Source organism: Podarcis bocagei (genome assembly GCF_964188305.1).
Source record: "Podarcis bocagei genome assembly, chromosome: Z".
NCBI classification, from domain to species: domain Eukaryota; kingdom Metazoa; phylum Chordata; class Lepidosauria; order Squamata; family Lacertidae; genus Podarcis; species Podarcis bocagei.
This window is the reverse complement of record NC_138140.1, coordinates 35,984,364-36,003,975: the sequence shown is the minus strand read 5'-3', so window position 1 is coordinate 36,003,975 and position 19,612 is coordinate 35,984,364. Positions and strand designations below refer to the sequence as shown.

At 44.5% G+C, this 19,612-nt stretch overlaps 1 protein-coding gene and 1 long non-coding RNA gene across 4 annotated transcripts in view; one reads left to right on the top strand and one right to left on the bottom strand.

The window, feature by feature from the left end:
- The window catches only part of PCDH19 (protocadherin 19), a 138,432-nt gene that overhangs the window by 32,271 nt on the left and 86,549 nt on the right, over positions 1 to 19,612 (bottom strand). The gene's annotated exons all lie outside the window — the stretch shown is intronic.
- LOC308578896 lies at positions 1,451 to 10,073 on the top strand. Of its 2 annotated transcripts, XR_014004188.1 has the most exons (4): positions 1,451 to 1,698; positions 5,604 to 5,711; positions 9,675 to 9,760; positions 9,910 to 10,073. It is a non-coding gene; the product is annotated as an uncharacterized lncRNA (long non-coding RNA). The 2 variants fall into 2 exon arrangements; XR_014004189.1 differs by lacking the exons at positions 9,675 to 9,760; positions 9,910 to 10,073 and adding an exon at positions 5,976 to 6,048.

The window sequence follows — 19,612 nt, the reverse complement described above, 5'->3', positions numbered from 1 at the left end:
CATTTCTCCTGGATCCCAGGGAAGGACTAAGTACAGCTTTCGGCTGCAACACAGTCCAGTGGCACGCTGATGGGGAACCAGCATGGACTCTGAAGGTGCAATTTCCATGGGGCTGATGAAGAATAATTCATTTACTTTAAGGGAGGGAGAATAATTCATTTACTTCAAGGGGAATAATCAACCTTTAGCATCAGAAGCATGAGCTCCAAGATTGGATGAAGAGTTTGTATTTGATATCCCACTTTATCACTAACCGAAGGAGTCTCAAAGCGGCTAACATTCTCCTTTCCCTGCCTCCCCCACAACAAACACTCTGTGAGGTGAGTGAGGCTGAGAGACTTCAGAGAAGTGTGACTAGCCCAAGGTCATCCAGCAGCTGCATGTGGAGGAGCGGAGACATGAACCCGGTTCACCAGATTATGAGACTACCATTTTTAACCACTACACCACACTGGCTTTCATTTCCCTTGTACATAAAATGAGTTTGATGCAAGCTCCATTTCAAACATGGCTACACATGCTAATGGCAAGATTAGAAAGATGGCGAGACTAAGCAGCACAGCAAGCAAAATTCAATTGACACGAGTAGCAGGAGCTTCTGGGTTAAGCATGTGGCTTGGTGTCAGTTTGGGGGAAAGGAGTGTGCTCATTTCCCAGGGGAAGCAATGGTAAATGAAGAAGTGAGGAGCCCAAGAAACAGTGGAGAAAACCCTGCTGGGGCAAATGAGGCACTGTCACACCAACCTAAGCCTGCCCTCTAACTTACAACCATTCCAAGGGTGACATTGGTTGTCAATGTCTTCCTTAGTCTCACATTTTGCCTTTGTAGAACAGGAAGGAGGATGGGGGACAAAATTAGAATTAGTTGACTCTGCCCATGGTCAACAGTTTCCCTGTCACACAGGTGGAAGCATCTGTGGGAAAAGGGAATAATTTCCACTATCAGAGGGACACTGCTGGATAGAACTTGGAGGCTTTAAAAATATTTTAAAAATCTCCTAGACCTTTTAATTCAAAACCAATTTGAATGCTGCATTTTCCTGAGGGATTCTAGTGGAAATGCTAGGAAGTGAACCCAGCACCTTGGCCATGCACCTGATGCATGCACAGACTATTTGCTCACCCACTGAACAATGACTGAGTGGCTTGTATTGGCTGCACTCTGGGTCTTGGGCCAGTGGAGACAAACCTATAGGTTTACCTGGCATAATCAAATGTTTTTATAGGCTCTAGTACTTATCAAGCCTGTTGTCTTTGTCCATGGACCAGAGCATGCATGCCTGGCATGCTCTGGTCCATGGGGTCATGAAGAGTCGGACACGACTAAACGACTAAGCAACAACAACACTTATCAAGCACTAAGATGAAGCCCAACCCACAAACCACACCTTGTGGCCTGCCAGTTACTGGACACCCTTCCTAGTTGTTCCAGTCCCTCGCAGTACATGTATCTTGTAGGTCAACATACAAGACAGGTGAGCTGTGTTGGCTTGATGTGAGATATGTTGTGCAGGCTGACCTACTTTAATAGGTAGTCTAGAAATTTCAGAAAATGAGGTGAGACAGCAAGACAATTAGCCTGGTCTTTCCACTTGGCTACATCTGAGGGAGATGTGAAACAGCAACAGCTCCTCCATGGGCCTAGCTGGGAACAACTATGCTTGATCTCCTCTCTTCCCCTCCCAGAATGATCTCCTGGTAAGTGAATTTGACATGTTTTCTTCACTCGCTATCCATTTCTCCTCTTGTATCATGTCTATTAGATTGGTAGCTTTAAAAAAAAAAATGTTGAGCCAGCTTGAATGCAGCTCTTTGACCTGGCATCTTCTGAAATGTGTGTTTTCAGGACCCACCCTGTCCCTGTGGTGTAAATTGCTTTGTTTGTTTTTTCAATACTGAATTTTTGATTGTTGTAACCTGCCCTGGTACGTGCTGAAGGGTGGGTGATAAATGCGATCATCATCAGAAAAGTGGTATACAAATGTAGTAAATCTCTCTCCCGCCCCTCACAAACACTTTCCTTCTAAACCAGAAATGTCCCCGATGTGGCTTCATTTAGTGTTGTGACTTGCTGACCCAATGGCAGCTAATGTGAACTGTGAAAGCCATCACTTTCCCGTTAGGAACTTCGGGAGCCGTGGCTGCTAGTTCTGCATTTAAATGACTAATTGGTGGGAACAGAGAGGTGAACGAGCAACCCTTCCATTCTATTAGTGCTGGGCTGCATCATTCATTTCCTTTATTTTCACAAAGGTCAGAAGCAAGCAAAGCAGAAACAGATAATTAAACAGTTCTCCAGCCATCACCAATGCACATATTTCAATGAACTTAGAGGCAGCTAGCCAGTGGGAACAGGATTCAAACTCGGTCCTTTCCATCAAGGCAGAATTACATCATCCTGATGCACATGGGTTTGCTGAACGCATGGGCAGAAGGGGTCTTTTCAAGGGGAGAAGAGGCGGACAGAAAGGTCTGCTTAAGCCTTTTCAACCTGTTGATGCACATATTTCAATGAGGTTACAGGCAGGATGCCTTCATGGTTGTCATACCACACCACCCCCAACCACGCCCTACTAAGCTTGTACAATAAAAATGAGCTTTCCGTATCTTTGTTTGTGGTTTGGTTGAGCAATGAATGCAGGATGAGGTGTGTGGGGTTTTTTGAGGTCCTGTAAGAAGACAAATGATAGAGACAGCAGAAGGTTTTGTTGCTGTTGCTGTGAATAAATTACAGCTCACAGAAAGCAAATCACACACTCAGAGCAAAATGGTGGTTTTGTTTTTGTTTTGCGAAGTAAAGCAGCTTTCAAAAGTTTCAATAATTCAACCCACAAGTGGGGGGTGGGGGAGTGTTAAGTTACAGGGTAGAGGCAGAAATGAAATGAAGTTTCAAGATATCATGGCCCTTATCAAAGTAATAGCTATTTGCCTTCAAATGAAGCTTGTTTGAAGTGTTTCTCCAGAGAATAGGGGGAAAAGGGAAGGAATAAGCAGAAGCAATGACCTTAACAACAGACATTCGGGTGCAAAATTGCCAAACTGCCTGAAGGGAAAATATTTGGTGTTGCAGATAATGGCCTATTAGGCTCAATCTTTAGCCACTTAGAGGGCAATTAACACCAGAAGTTTGTGAAGACAAGACACAAGCCAGTGCAAATCACTACTTTGGGGGGATCTCGGTTTGTAGGACTATTACATGGGAACCTGCTGGAACCCTGCTCCTCAAAAAGTAAAGGGTAAAGGACCCCGACATCATAACCCTCAATGACTTCACCCCTGATCCTCTACACTGGCATTATGAGGCAAACACAGGTTTTGAAGGCTCAATTTCTGGCCCAGAACATATGTGTCTATCCTGAAAGGAGAAATATTTGAACTCAACAATAGCTTTGAAACCAAGCTGCACATATTCAATTATACATTCAGCTATACAGCCTTCATCAAACTGATGTCTTTCAGATGTTCTGAATTACAATTCCCATCAGCACTAAGCAAGCAAGGGCTGATGGGCTTTATAGTCCAAAGCATCTGGAAGGCACCAGGCTAGTGAAGGCTGCATTTCAAGTTGTGCATCTGTTGGACTAAGAGCCCCAAAAAGTACACTATTATTTACTAAAAACATTTTTCATTCCATTGCTCCCACTATCTGAGGGGGCTTTCATAAATTTAAATTTAAATCAACAATAAAAACATATCTTTTTTAAAAAAAAACCCAAAAAACTATGTGGCTCTACAATGGTACAAGCAAAACAGCAAAGACTGCAGTGGCAGAAAACCATAGGCAAAAGCTATGTTGACCTTTGTTTCTTCTATAACCAGATGTTCACAGCATAAGATGCATAAAGCTAAAAATATATGGTTTTAAAGGGGGACAAGTTATGGAGGGGAGGTGTGTTAATGGCTGTTAGCCATTACATGTAGGGCCTGCAACAAGCTGTTGCATTGTGTGTTCCTTCCTAACAACAAAGTTCCTGTTCAGGATTTCAGACAGCCTAGGCAAGGCATTCAATTCTCTTTCCTCCTCCCCTGGTCTGGTTTTCTTTCCCAACCTTCAACACTGCTTGACTATCATGCATGTTCCGTTCTCATTGGGCTTGCAGAAGGAAATGCCCCTTCAGTTTTTAAGGGAGAGAGAGAGAGAGAGAGAGAGAGAGAGAGAGAGAGAGAGAGATATTTTGTCAAACCTCAGGCTTTCACCCAAAATGATATATTCCTGTTGTTTCTCAGTGGGTTTGTTTTGGCTGCATAGCTATTGGCATTCACTAGCTGAGTTAGCTTTAAGAAGGAACAATGGTTCCAAGTTCAGAGGCAATGTGAAACAGCATATCAGTTGCTAGAGGGCTTCCTAGCAACATCTGTCTGGACACTGTTGGAAAGAGGATGGTGGGTGGAGGTGCTCCCTCTGAGAGAGGCATTGCTGAGTCGGAAAATCATATACTTATAGAATTGTAGAGTTGAAAGTGGGAACTTGCAAAGGAAGCAATGATAACAAGAGCTAGTGTATTGTGATAACTAGAGTGTTATACTTCAACTGCAGAAACCAAGATTCAGTCTTGCTTGGCTACTGAGTGGCTATGGGCCAATCATTGCAACCACTGCTGCAAGGGAAAAAATGGAGTGAAACATGTTTACAGCTGGCCACTGGAGTCCATGCATTGATAACCCTGAGGCTGGATTGCTGCAATGTACTCTATGCGTGGCTGCCCTTGGGCCTGATCCAGAAGTGCCAGCTGGTGCAGAATGAGGCAGCCAGACTGCTACCACCAACATTCAATATCACTGTTAGAACATCCTTACTGCCTGCCCATCTACTACTGAGCCATGTTCAAGGTCCTTGCATTAATTTACAAAGCCCTGAACAATTTAGACCTACAGTGCCTGATGGGCTACCTGAATTCTTATAGCTCGATCACCTAAACTCCCAGCTAGATCACTGAGATCATCTGCAGGAGTGTCACCGGTAGTCCCGAGTTGGTGAGGCTCATCAGGGAACAACAAAAAACTGAGCCATTAGTTTAATCGTCTCGATGCTGCAGAATGATCTGCCAATAGAGGTTCAGCAGGCACCTTCTGTTTCAACCTTTAAACATCTGCTGAAAACTTTTCTGTGTTGCTAAGCTGATGCTAAGCTTATGCAGACAATTATGAAAACATCTTTCTGTAATAGCTGGTTGATGATCTCCGATTTCAAATTTTCATGTGTGTTTTTTAAAAATTGTACTGTATACATGTATGGTGGTTGAAAATGGCTTTGATGTTTTTATGCAGTAGCGGTATGCACGCTCCCAGGGTTGTCTGTCTCCTAGCTGTTGAGCTGGTGGACTGGTGAGATTCACTGTTGTGCAACAGTCACACTAGCAGAAACAAATTGGCATCAGATTGTGCAAGTAAATTACCAGCAACTTGCTTATGCTCTTGCACAATAACACTTCACTTGTTCAAAACACAAATAAGGGACTCTTTTGATCTTACGGAGCAGACAGGATGGTATAGAAGGAAGCAATTCTCAGGGTATACTGGTCCTAAGCCATTTAGGGCTTTACAAATATATTTGCCAATCAATCCCCACTCCATCTTATGTAGAATCTCATTATTTTATGCAGAGATGCAGAAGAACACCCCCCATTGTCTTCAGTGTTCTTTTAAGCAACTCTTTGATCAGTATCAACGTGTGTCCCACCCCCACTGCCTCTTCCTTCACACACATACAGGTATGTCTGGAGATGGTCCAGTGTTTATAATGTTTCTTTAATAAAAGTGTCCTGGATTTAAGGGAAGCAGCAAGACTGATGCAGGTTGCTATGGCAAATACACATTTTCCTATTTAGTAGCATAATCAACAGCCTTGTACAATTTTCTGATTTCAGATTCTCATTCCAAATTGTGCAGCTTGGGTTATCCAAGTCACCCTGTTATTAAGTTATTCAAACCATTTTAATTGGAAATATTATTATTATTGTTGTTATTTTTAACAGATCCGCAAATGCAACACTTTTAAGCCATGCTCTATGCCTTTTTGTCAAAAGCGGAAATGCCAATAAATTACATTCAGGTTAGGTATCTTTTTTCTGCCGTTTTAAGCACAGTTCCATTCCAGCATTAATCATCTGCGCCTCTGCTGAAGAGGAACGTGGACATTCAAGATCAGAATTAAAAGGTAAATGTTCCATGCAAAGGTGGTCTAGGGAGTTGGTCCATTTTTGTAAAAATAAATAAAAAACACCATTGCTATTTCAAGCTTAGAGATCTATATACTGTAGTTTTATTTTGGCTCTAATTAGTGTCATGACGGAAACACCAAAAGGTTAACAAGAGACTGTTAGTTTATAATGCACGCTTCCTAGTGCCAACTCTGGCGGTTCAGTCTGTTTTCAGACTCATTAGCTATGTAGACTGATTACAGTTTCAGATCAGGAACTGCTCGCTTGCTGTGTTAGCAGAAGGTTCCTTTTTATTCATACACCTACCCTACTGCTAAATATGAAATGGATGGCTTTAACTCTTTGTGGGGCTCAAAACTGCAGATGAAAGAGGGAAAGAAGTTAAGTTCCTTCCTCAAGAAGTAACAACTTACTGGGCCCAATCTTGGGAACAAGAATCAACGGAAGAGGCCTCCCCTCTGTAGTGTTATTAGGTAATTTTATATTATAGACTTAAAGGTCTTAAGGGGGGGTGTCTTCTTTAGAGTGTTAGTATATATTAATTCAATGACTTCAACATGTGTTTAAGCCTACCCTGCTACATTCACCATCTCCATCACTTCATTCTGCTGAGCAGAGTCTCAGACATCTGTCCCAAGATCATGCCCTGACAAGCTGCATTACCTAGCTGAGTACACATCGTGCATTTAAAGCACACACCACCACCACCCCAAAAAAAGAATACTGGGACTGTAGTTTTTAAGGTTGCTAGGAAGTTTAGCTCCCAGGATTCTCTGGGGGACAAAATGTGCTTTAAGTTTATTTTTAATGTATGGCTAGTGGAAGCCAAAAGATTTCTTAAAGCTTGGATGCACCAAGACATCTTTCTTTTGGGTAACAGGGCGCATTCACAGAATGGTTTCATAGCATCTCATCTTTCAACTGGACAGCCAGAGATGGAATTTAAAGAGGGCAGGATGAGTTGCTTTTGCTGGCAAAGTTCAGGAGTGTAGATAGAATGATAAGCTCAGTTTCTGCAGAGTAAAGTCTTTAGCAGTGGTGAAATTGAACTGCCTTAGGATTTCTTGTTAGTTTCACCTTGCACTTAGAATCATAGAACTGTAGAGTGGAAGGGACCCTGTGGGTCATCTAGTCCAGCCCCTGCAATGCAGGAAGCTCTCCACATGGTCCCCCATCCAATTTGAAACCATCCTGGACCCCGCTTAGCTTTGCAAAGGTGCTAGCAGTTTTATTGCTGAACCATACACCCGTAATAACAACTCTTCTGGTTCCTTTGCAAAACTGAAAAAATGCTTTGGAAAAAAATATATATTTGAGAACTGGCTCTCAGTCTCACAGGCACTTAAATGTTCAAATTCTGGAGTATTTCAGTCTCATCTAAAAATGGGAGATGCTGTCTGTGTGGCAGGAAATTGCATTTTTCAAGGATTAAATGTTCTTTGGCAAAGAACCTCACCAAACTCCAAGGCTTATTCATTATTCTTGTCCTCTGTTAAGATGTAAACCCCCTTTCTCTTAATAGCACACAGAATAACTGGGGTTTTTTTTTATTTCTTTCCAGGCCCCAAATCAATTCTACACATGGGACATAAACAGATCTTAAAGAACCTGGAGACATGATGCCAAATTACATGTTATACATGCCTACATCAATGTCTAGCCTTAATTTTGAGGGAAGAGGGTGCTTAACCCTTTATGGCAGGGGTGTCAAACTCAAATTCATCGGGGGGCCGCATCAGCAGTTTGGTCACCCTCAAAGGGCCAGTTGTATCTGTAGGACTATGTGTCCACTCTTTATTATCATAAATTATTGTCACTGCATTCAATTATTACTGTTTTTTGTAAAAATGTAGACAGTCCAGAAGGATGTTATGGTCGATTGTATCAAAGGCCGCTGAAAGATCCAGCAGAACTAGGAAACAAAGTTGTTACAAAGAATGAGCCCTAATGAGACGATTGCTGCAATCCTATGTGCATTTACTTGAAACTCCTGTTGAAGAAAGTGAGGCTGGCTTCTGAGTAAACATACACGACATGGGGCTGTAAATAAAATGTGTGTGTGTGTGTGTGTGTGTGAGAGAGAGAGAGAGAGAGAGAGAGAGAGAGAGAGAGAGAGAGAGAGAGAGAGAGAGAGAGAGCTCTGACAGGAAAGCATCAACATGCCTTGTGCACTCTCATTTTCCTTGGCTAATTCCCCTGCCCCCCCCCCATCTCGGGGTGCCATTGCATAGCGCAAAAGGCGAAAGAGCGCGAGCACGCTGCCTGCAACTGGATCTCCGGCTTCTTCCTGTCCTTCCCCGAGGCAGGAGGGAGAGATCAAGGTGGAGCTGCTGGCAGGGCGGAGAGCGAGCCGCCCAATTGTGTGACCGAGTGATGGAAGGGCTGCAAGGGAGCCGCGTCCGATCTCCTCCCAGGAATGTGCCAGCGGGACTGACATGTGCCGGAAGGTGGGGAGAACCGCCCAGAACCGCCCAGCACCGCTGCGTGGGCGCGGAGTCCAACTTGGGGAGCTGAGATAGAGAGCTGGGCGCCAGATCGCCTTCCTCACTTGGCTTGCCGCGAAATTGCAAGAGGAGGAGGAAGAGGAAGGCGGCGGTGGGGGGCAGGGAGTGGAGGGGGTGCCAGGGAACACAGCCCCCTCCCATCACAGCCATCATCATCGCCGCCCCCACTTTACATTTATTTTAAGGGTGTTTGGAGTGTGCGCGCGCGCGTCTCTCTCCCACTCACACCCCCCCACCAGCCACCCCATATTCCCAAAGAACAACTTGATCACAGGCATCGTCGGTCCTGGAAAGGCTGGCTGTGCAAAGATGGAGAGGGAGGCAAAATGAAGAGGAAGGGAAGCCCCGGGCTGGTGAGTTTGCACCCCGGAGAAGATCCAAGGCTGGAATAAAAAAGTTTCTCCGAGGAGAAAGACTCCCCCTCCGCGGCACGGAGAGACCTGACCTTCCGCTTGCTCTTTTTGAGCAGTGAGCGGGAGAGAGAAGCCAGCTGCCCGCCTCGCTTCGGCCCCCGACGACGAAGGCGCAAGTTGAGAGACGCGGAGACATTTGAAGCAGTAGCCATGTCCTTAAGAGCGACCGGGGGAGGCGAGTAGGGAGCCGCACCATGTAAACTTCCTTGTGTCAAAAAACCCCCCAAAACCGAGAATAAAAGGTGAAGGCTGGCGGCCGGTGGCAGCTACACGGGCCACATGACGAGGTCTGGCGGGCCGGATTCGGCCCGCGGGCCTTGTGTTTGACACCCGTGCTTTATGGTATCTGCTTTATCCACTCCCCCTCAAAATCATGAGATACACCCTGCTCCAAAGGGTTTCTGATTTGTGTTTATCCCCATTTAAAAAGGAATGATGGAGCTTTGATACACAAATCTATGTGAAATGTGTAGCTTGCCCCCTCCAATAATCACTGTTTAGATGATGGTGGTGCTATGTAGTTTTTAGCGAAAACAAGAACATAAAAGAAAACATGAGATTTTAAACAAAACCCGCTTTGTCTTTCTGTTAATTAGCTGCTTTTCACTCAATACCTCCACTTTCAAAGACTGATTCGTATTTTTCCAGTTGCCAAGAGTGCTAGCAGAAAAAAGCACAAAGAGTGAGCATCAAGGCAATTTTTTTATTATTTTCTTTTTTTCATTAAAAAAAAATCAAAAACCAGGGGGGAAAACCATACATTAAAACTGAAAACACCTTCCAGGTCTCAGCCAGAAAGGCCACATGATCAACCTTCATTTTCCTTTCCAGGTGGCCTTTAAGCAGAGGGGAAATCAGCAGCACACTCCCATCTGGGATGCCATTTCCTGCAGTTGCACAGAGACACAATTATAGCTGCAATCTCTATCTAACTCCTGTGACCTTGGATTCATTAACTCCAGTGAAAGACACATTCCAACATTATATTATTTCATGTGACAAGGTGTGGGGTTGGGCGGTGGGGCGGAGGAGGTAAGCAAATCAGAGAAAGTCTTTCAAATGCCTGTGATATTTAATAAACCTTGATGTGCAAACAAAGGAGATTACAAGCCTGTTTACTAGTGTGCCCTTAAACCAAATGGATTACAATATGTTTCTACAGTCATAATTTTAATCTCTCTCTCTCTCTCTTTCCTCACCATCATCACCCTCCAATGAGTGTTTAGTTTTTGCTTAAAAAAACAACAACACAGAATCTCCACAATGGCACCTGAACTATATGAAGCATTGTTATACCTCTTTGGAAAGTTGTGGCTTTCTGCACAGGCTACTGGGAACTGCGGTTTGTAAAGGATGCTGGGTGTAGTTTGGAAACCCCATATTCACCTCAGTGAGCTACCGTTCCCAGACTTCACTGGGAATAAGGATTGACTGTTAAACCACTGTTAAATCCCCAGGCCACTGGACCATATCCCTGGGCTTTGCCTAAGTATCAGATTTTTATTTTATTTTTCTAACAGTTTGTAGCCCTGTGGTTTCATAAGTCCCCATGCCACAAACCTCAGGCTTAGTAACTTAGTTTGCAACTCTATCTGCTTCTAGGAGAAAATTTAGACACAGCGAAACATGTAGCAAGCTCATTCAAATTCACACACACACACACACACACACACATACCCCACATTAAAACACGCATTTCCCAACCAAATTGAGTTTCTAGTCTCCAAGGCAGAACATGAAAAAGGCAGCAGAAGAAATAAAATAATCCCTCTCCCCCTCTCCACTGGGCTGAAATGAAGTAGCTAAACTTTGGGAACCGACAGGTTTGCAAGAGGGCAGAGGCATGTGTTGTCTTCTGTCTGTTTTTTTAAAAGCACTCAGTGTGAGCAAAACCAAAGGAGAAATAACTCCATGAATTGCAAAAGAGGGTATCCAGCCTCAAAGATGCTAATTCGGGCCCTGAGGGATCTAATCAACCTCTTTGTTAAAGTAAAGATAAAACTTTCTGACAGCAAATGCTATTCTGATAAAATGGAATTTTCAATTATGCTATGAGCATCTGGTCCATGCCATCGTTTATGGAGCAAGGCGCCGTGCAGCTTTGCAATGTCAGAAGCTATTCCGCACAGACAGCTTCTCCCACTGCTGAGAGAGGTTGGGAACGAGACCTATACTGACCAGTATGTTTTGTGCAAAGTAAATTCTGTGCCTTTTCATTTGTGAGGCCTTATAAGATTTGTGCTTAAACCAGTTTGTAATGTAAACATAAACACTGTCGCTGTAGCTGAAAAGAAAACAACTGATTCAGGAGTGAAGAACCTGCAGTCCTGCAGATGTTCCTGAACTAAAACTCCCATCATGCTTGATCATTGGTCTGTGCTGGCTGAGGCTGATGGGAGCTGTACTGTCAACACATCTCAGGCCACTTCTAGGTTTTAGAACATGCTTGAGCAACAGCCAATCAATGGGCCATCTAACCTACTCATGACTAGAAAAGCTGCATATATATCATGCTGAACAATGGCCCATGTCCAAGTTAAAATCCCTGCTCAATTACAGGGCTTACTGGGTGACCTTGAGCCAGAACCCGCTCTCAACCTAACAAACAGTGGTACCTCAGGTTACATACGCTTCAGGTTACAGACTCCGCTAACCCAGAAATAGTGCTTCAGGTTAAGAACTTTGCTTCACGATGAGAACAGAAATCGTGCTCCGGCAGCACAGCAGCAGCAGGAGGCCCCATAGGCTAAAGTGGTGCTTCAGGTTAAGAACAGTTTCAGGTTAAGTATGGACCTCCGGAATGAATTAAGAACAGTTTCAGGTTAAGTACGGACCTCCGGAATGAATTAAGTACTTAACCTGAGGTACCACTGTACTTCAAAGGTGTGGAGGGGAACCCTATGTTTATGTCATAACATTTATATACTGCTTGACTGTAGAAAAAAAACTCCAAGTGGTTTACAAATACACCCCCCCCCCCAAGCTCCTTGTACAAAGGGTAGGGTGACAATGATAGTGACCATCACTTAAGAAGTCCAAAGTATTTTTTGGCACAAACATGATGCCCTGCTAACCTGTGTCGACCTAGGGCCAGACCACACAAACATGGGAGGGGAGGAGACAGAACTATCCATGTCATGCTGGCATTCCTAGTATGGCAAGCTACAGTAAAATTTGATAAATAATTCATTTCGATTTTAAAAACAAAGGAACAGATTTCTAGCCCTTATGCACAACAATAAGCTTGAATGAATGTCATGGGTGTCCTCTGGAGGGTGGAGACAAGGGGAACACTCCCCCTCCTCAGAATCCTAAATGTATCTATTTATTCTGAAGTACACAGACACATGCACATCTAGCTAGCCAACAAGAGACTTAGCATGATCTCTTAGACCATAGGTTTTCAACCTTTTTGAGTCCACAGCTCCCTTGACCAACTACATTCTTTCTGCGGCATTCCTGTGGGGCACAGGAGCCCAGTGGGGTGCAGGAGCCCCTGCCTGCAGAGCTGGCAGACTCTCGCCCTTTTTCGAACATCCTCCCTTGTGGGGTGTTCCCTCATCCTCTTCTTCTCTCCCCTCTCCTTGGAAGTCCTCCAAGCAGCCACTGCTGCAACCCCTGTTCTCTGAGCTGCCCCAAAGAGCTGCCCACAGGGGCCTGGGACTTGTCTGTTCATTCCCAACAGCAAGGGCCGGTGGACAGGCTGGCTGGGCTTCCTCACCCACTTGCTTACTCTGAGGCCACCTCAGTTCCTGGCAACCAGCACCCCCTGGCTAGCCCCAGAGGCACCATTCACCTCTGAAGCTTGTAGCCAGGGCTGCTGCAACAAACAGATGTGCAAGTCTTTGGGAGGCAGGCAAGAGGGCATCAGAGGAGGGAGGGAAGGAAAGAGGGAGAGAGGCCAGTATTGCCCGTGGCACCCCTGACCACCATTCAACTACCCCAGGGTGGCATGGCACATTGAAAACCACTTTCTTAGACAATTCCTATTCAGCTGCTGAAATTACATCTACCTCAGATTTTCAAGCCCATGCAGATTCCATTCAGGATGTTTACAAATTTAAAAACTTTAGGAGTGTATATGTTATTTGGTGTGAGTTATGAGCAAAAGGACATCCCCCCCAAAAAAAAAATACACCCATCATTAAACCTCACTGAACTATTGGACCACACCAAATTGTTTCCTGCTATTAAAATGGTGTTTTTTTACCACAGTTTCCCTCCCAGTTACAACATGTACAACTGAACAATCCTTTTAACACTTTGCACAGGGTGAAGACATGACTATGTTCAACAATGTGTGATTGTTTGCCTTGTGTTTGCTGAGTGTCAATAAAGCTGAAGAGCTATCTCAAGGAGAAATTTGTAAAACTTATTGACCGTTTGGGCCAAGACCCTTGAGGACGCCTGTTTTAGTTTAAGGAATGACCCACTTTGTACTCAATTTTCCTTTGTGTTATGGGCAGAGAAGCTTTAACAAAGAAGTCTGTCTGGTTTCAGGCCTTATGCCTGGCATAATTCTTTGTAAAAAGCGTGAAATTCAGCCTTAGGGGTTTTTAATATGGTTTAGAGACCTCCATTACAGTTGTTCAATGGGCAAATTGATTCTATATGTCTTTCTACTAGTGCCTTACTCTTTTGTTGTTAAATTGGTTGTTTCTTTTTAGCACCATGCAATGGTGTGTGGGGTACAGCCATATAAAGGCTACAAATAGCCAACAACCTGTAGTTGCAAGTCATGGGCCTCCCCCGCCTACCCACCCAAAAACAAGTATTTGAGTGGACAAAGAAGCCTGCCAAGATCCCAGAGACCATAGAGAGAGGAGCTGAACTATCAGTACTCAAATGGCATCGCTACAGCCCACCAAATAGATGTTTACCTATCCTTAACGTGTGTGGAGGATGGTGTCCCTTACACACACACACACACACCAGTGACCCTCCCTTGGTCCCACCCTAGCTAGTTTTATCCATGCCTCCGGAAGGCAGAGAGAGACTGGCATTCAGTCTTTTCCTTATCCCTAAACTTGCTTTGTTAGCATCAAATATGCGAACCCCATCAACAAGTTTCACCCATTTCCTGTACCATTTTCCAGCTCCCTAGTTATGCTCCCATCCAGGGGGCAGGGGGGTGGAGATCAGTCCCTATGAGGGAGTAGTGTTGAACGAGGTAGGAAGGAATATTTTGGCACACCATCAGTGGCATCTTCCTCTGCCCTTCTGGGTTAGCGGCTGGAAAGCACCCAGCTGTCTATCACTGCCACAGCTGGACTGGCAATTGCCATTCCTTCAATAGGAATTAATCTTCTACCTTCTACAAACACCCCCCCCCCGATTCCCATTCCCTCTGACTTCAGTACTGTAGGGGTACTCTCCAACTCTTTCCCCATATAACTAGCAGAGCAGACTAAATTATGCAAAACAAAATATATACAAAGGTGCATAGGAAGCTGCCTTATACAAAGTCAGACTATTGGTCCATCTAGCTCAGTACTGTCTACTTTGAATAACAATAGTTCTCCTGGGTTTCGGACAGGAGTCATTCCCAATTGCTACCCTACCAGGAAATGCCAGGGATTTAACATTTGCATTTAAAGCAGTTGCTTATGTCAGTGAGCTATGGCCATTTCCCCATATGAATTTTCTTAGCACAGAATCCAGGTAACCTTAGCATAGAAATTTAGGTTGTTTGCTTTTTACAAAAAAGCACAGAGTATGCATAGCTGGAAAGAGCTTTAAATCCCACATTACACATTTTAAAGAGCAAATTCCTAGCAGACTGTTGGGTTTTAGAAAGGCACTGGGTTTCTCTGGAGCCTTGTTTTCTCCCAAACAAACCAGCTACGTGAAAGTTCAGCTGACAAAAAGAACCAGTAAATAAATATGTTGAGTGCATTCCAAGCGATAGCTCTGCACCCTCAGAAATAAACAGATTATTAACTTGTAGGCAGGTACACCAAAGGAACAGCACATTAGTGCAGGTTCCGGTGGGTTCCATTTGGTATCAATTAGCAGGGGAAGGAAAACAATTCAGTGCGGTAATGAACTCCAAATTGGGTGCATATTAGAGCAATTAAAAGCAATCTTTCCAACTGATGAAATCATTCTAATCAATCATTAAGACCATCAAAAAGTTTAAAAGGACTGGGCACAATTCCGACTGCTAAAATAAGATGAGCGGCAGAAGTCAGGAGGACGCTTCTGAGCCCCTCCCTTCCCCACTCCCCCCACCCCTTTGTAATGCCACACTGACAGACTTTGCCTCGGAAGAGACTCCACTGAGGAGGGGAAGCCTCAATAATTCAATAGGAGAAAAGGGAAGAGCCATAGACTTCCTGTAAAGGCAGACACAAGTGCTTGGGGTCAGGGCCGAGAGTTGCTCCATTAAGGCACAGACAATGGCACATTAATTCCAGTCACAAAATTTACCGCAATGGGAAAATGCTTGACTGGACCTGTCATTTTGAGTGGGAGATTCTAAACCCTACCTTGAAAGCTGACCACCGGACTCCCCCTCCCCTTCTCATCCTTTTGATACTATTGGTTAATCCTAAATAAGGGCACTACCAATGAAGCTGTCCAATAGCATATCTGAGACAGCTGGGGGATCGATCCCTTGCAGACTGTGGTCGCAATGTAAACTGATATCATGTTAAAGGCCATGGATTTGGAATTGGGGAGGAGGGAATTGCACTCAAAACCAGCCAATGTCCTTGCTGACTCAGAAGCATCTCCTGAACTCTAGCCCAGAAGCCACCATTGTAGCAAGGTCTTTCCTTACACCACAGCCAATGACTATTCAAGGAAGGAAGGCTCCTTTAACTGAAGAGGCTGCTGTCCAAGTGGATAAGCCCTGCGTATGGAGCTTTCCAGGGTGTTGCCTGCTTTGCCTTGACTTTGCCTTATTGGTCAGGTTGACTTGCCTTATCAAAACCAGAACCTTGCCTTAATTGCTATTGCCTTATTGGCGCTTTGGATTTGCTTGACAGTGTGCTGCTTCTCTTTTAAACAAATACCTAAAATTATGCTACGTTTGCTACAAACCCATCTAGTTGAGTCCATTGCCTGGAGAAGAACATGTACATGACTACTTTTTCTCTTTTTCATGGACATGTTTACTTTCATTCACACTGAACCATGGATGTTGAAGTCTTACATTTGTGTATATGACCCTTAAGACCAGCTACTCTAAATGCAGAAAAACTGTAAGTAAAACTGCAGTGGGAGAGCAGATTCTAGCAAGTGTGCCTCCATGGCAGAAATGACCAATTTCAATATAATCTTGTGTGACACTGACTGTCCAGACAGTATGTCCAGGAGCTTCAAATGATCAGCTCTGTAATAAAATTGGCACCATTTAATAGTATGGACTTAACCTTTATGGAGCATGTGCACTCAGGCATATAATTGTGTTGCATCCAGATACAGACATTAATTATATTACATATAAAGAGAGCTCTAGCATTGAAGTGCTGGAAGCGCTCTCTCTCTCTTACAGCTTGAAAACATGTTTACTATAGCAGTAAGAAACCTGATAACATTGTTCAGGAGGCGCATACAAACCAAAAGCTGACAATTGGGCACACCTGGGCTGGGGGGCGGGTTGCCAATTCCCTGCCACTAGCACCAGATTCCAATCCAATTTCTCTTTAACCCTTTTTGAGGTGCCATCATTTTATGCCACTACACGCCCCTCCATCCCTGAGATTAATAACTTTCCAGCTCCAAGCAGTCATGTTATTCCCCACACTGGCCCACCTGACTCCACAGTCAACTTGCATCATATACACATTTAGCTTATGCAAATTCAACTATAAGTGCTCAGCTGCAGCACCTGTTTTGTAGATAGAAACCACTCTCGGTGCTTAAAATATTAAGAAGACAGCCTCTTTTTCAAATTCACTTTCCCCCAGTTTGCAGATGACAGGATTTAAACCCAACACTGCATTATGACATTGCCCCATAAATGCTCAACCCCAATAAACCAGCCACCAACATCCTTCAAAATGCAACCTTTTACCAGCACAAACAATGAGTAATGTAATGCAGCTTAGCAAAACGAAACAGGAGTAGTGAGGAATAAGGAATGCTGAAGCTTAAGAAAAGGAAGAAGTTAAGAAGCCACCATCAACTCCAGTCCTTTTCTTCTTTTTGCCTCCCTCTTCCTCACTTCTGCTAGTCACTCGCATGTGGAGGAGTGAAGGGAGGCAAGCAGAGACACAGGGAAGGCCCTCCCCACAGGATATCCCCACTGCCTTGTTTGCCAGCACTGGGACCAAGGAAGGTGCTGCAAATGATGTAATTTTGAAAATCTGGTAAGATACTTTTGGCTACATGTAATTTCTGCCTTACCTGCTGGCCTTGGAACTTAACCTCCACTGAAGATGTGACTCTACTGTATTGTGAACACACCTGTGTTTGGCAATAAAAAAGTACTTTATGCAAATCTTCTGGATTCAGAGTCATGAGAGCAGCAGTTAGATGAAAGGAGGTGAGGGCAATGGGGATCACCACCCAGGTTCCCGTTAGAAAGCTGTAAGAGTCTGCAGAAGCACAGCGTATTTGCATATCTCATTCACACCTAAATGTAATTTACATAATATTTGCACGGAATACATTAAAGTATTTTGCACCTCCTCTATGCAATATTAGCTGAGAGACAGCAGCAGTAGCAGTTCTTTTGAGAAAGCTTTTGAGACCCGTCAGCAGCTTCAATTTACAGGTGCTTTCGCTTCATGATGAAATATTTGTTCACAAGCACAAAAAGGCACAGCACAGAGGGAATTAGTTCTGGAAGCAACTCATGGCATGTTGGAGGAAAGTCCAAAGCCGTTCTGGATTGGTGGAACTAATGTCCACAGTTCTCTTTGGGTTCTTTGTCCTGCAATGTTCCAGATGGCCATACAATCAAACCTGCTTCCCCAATCCTGGTGTCCTCCAGATGCAATGGATTACAACTCCCATGAGCCCCAGGCATCAGGGACAATGGTCAGGGATGATGATGGGAAATGTAATCCAAAACACCTGGAGGTTGGGGGAAGACTGCCACAAACGATGCTTCCATTGACGTAAATACACTGCATTTCCAATATCCAGGGAGGTAGCAACAGACTCAAGAGAACTGAAAGGCTTTCAGAATTACAAAATAGCTTTAGAGTGGAGGGGAAAATATGAGCAACGGAACCTCAAAAACAGCCCAATGAGACCCGAGCATACTCAATTGCCATGAAATGTTGATTGATTGGGAGGGAGTGAAAATCAGGTGAGAGGTTCAGTGTAATGGAGTACTGTGAAGAAGGGAATGGCTGGTGGTGAACTGCAACCTTTTATTGCAGGTCTCACTTGTAAAAGTACTGTATTTTTCACCCTATATGACACACTTTTCCCCCTCCAAAAATGAAGGGGAAATGTGTGTGCGTCCTATGGGGCAAATGCAGGCTTTCTCCAGGCTTCAGGAAGCTTTCCGCAAGACTGGGGAGCCCGCGGGAGTTCCCACCGGGCTCCCTAGGCTGGCGGAGAGCTGCCTGCACCCTGAAGCCTGGGGTGCTCTGAGCAGTGCGCCCTGGGCTTCGGGCAGATATCCGCAAGCCTGGAGAGCCCGGCGGGAGTTCCCGCCGGGCTCCCAAGGCTTGCGGATAGCAGCCTGTTCTGGGGGCTGGGGTCAGGTTAATCTCGGGCTTCCCCCGCTCCAGCCCCGTGCCTGGGGGGAAAATTTTTTTTTCTTTATTTTTCCCAAAAAAACCTAGGTGCGCCCTATGGGCCGGTGCACCCTATAGGGCGAAAAATACAGTAGTATGCACAAAAAATGACAACTTGCTCTATGCTCATCAAGAAACTGGTTTCCCCAGATATGCAACTCCAGTTTTTAACACACTAGCTCTACAATAATCTCACAAATGCTTCATTTAAAAAAAAACTACTACCAAAGTATCAGTGGCAGAAACCAATCCTGAAACATCAGGTGTGGGGTTGGGAGACGGAGATGAGGAGGAACAGGAGATACAACAAGACTGTTTCTGAGCATGGAAAAGAAATACCTTCCCACCAGTCAATAGCTACAGTCAGCTCATATATCTCAGTCAGAAGCGGGTCATCAGCAGTCGTATTTGTGACCCTTTTTGAAAACTCATTAAAGGCCCATCCAAATCCTTCATAGTTTTAATGTTAATTTCTCTATTGCCTTCTACAAACTCCCTAGATAGTTTACAAATTCCTTGCTGTTCAACACAATTTGCAACAGGAAAGGAAGTTTGCAAAAACTAACAGAAGCAAGAAGCAGCCGTCTCCGCTCCCCTTGAGGTGAGTTTAAACCTAGAGGAAAAGTCCAAGAGGGAGGAATGACAATACCAAGGAGGTGAGCCCACTCAGGGAGAAGTTTCCCCTCTGAGCGCGCCTTGCTCAAAATCACGAACCAGCTTGGGTCTCGAGGTCTGATGGCACTGACCCAATCTCCCTGCTCCCTCCCCCTCCCACCAACTTTTCTTTTTTTTAAAGACTTTTCCTTCCTTTCTTAGAGGAGAATAATAAATGCTAA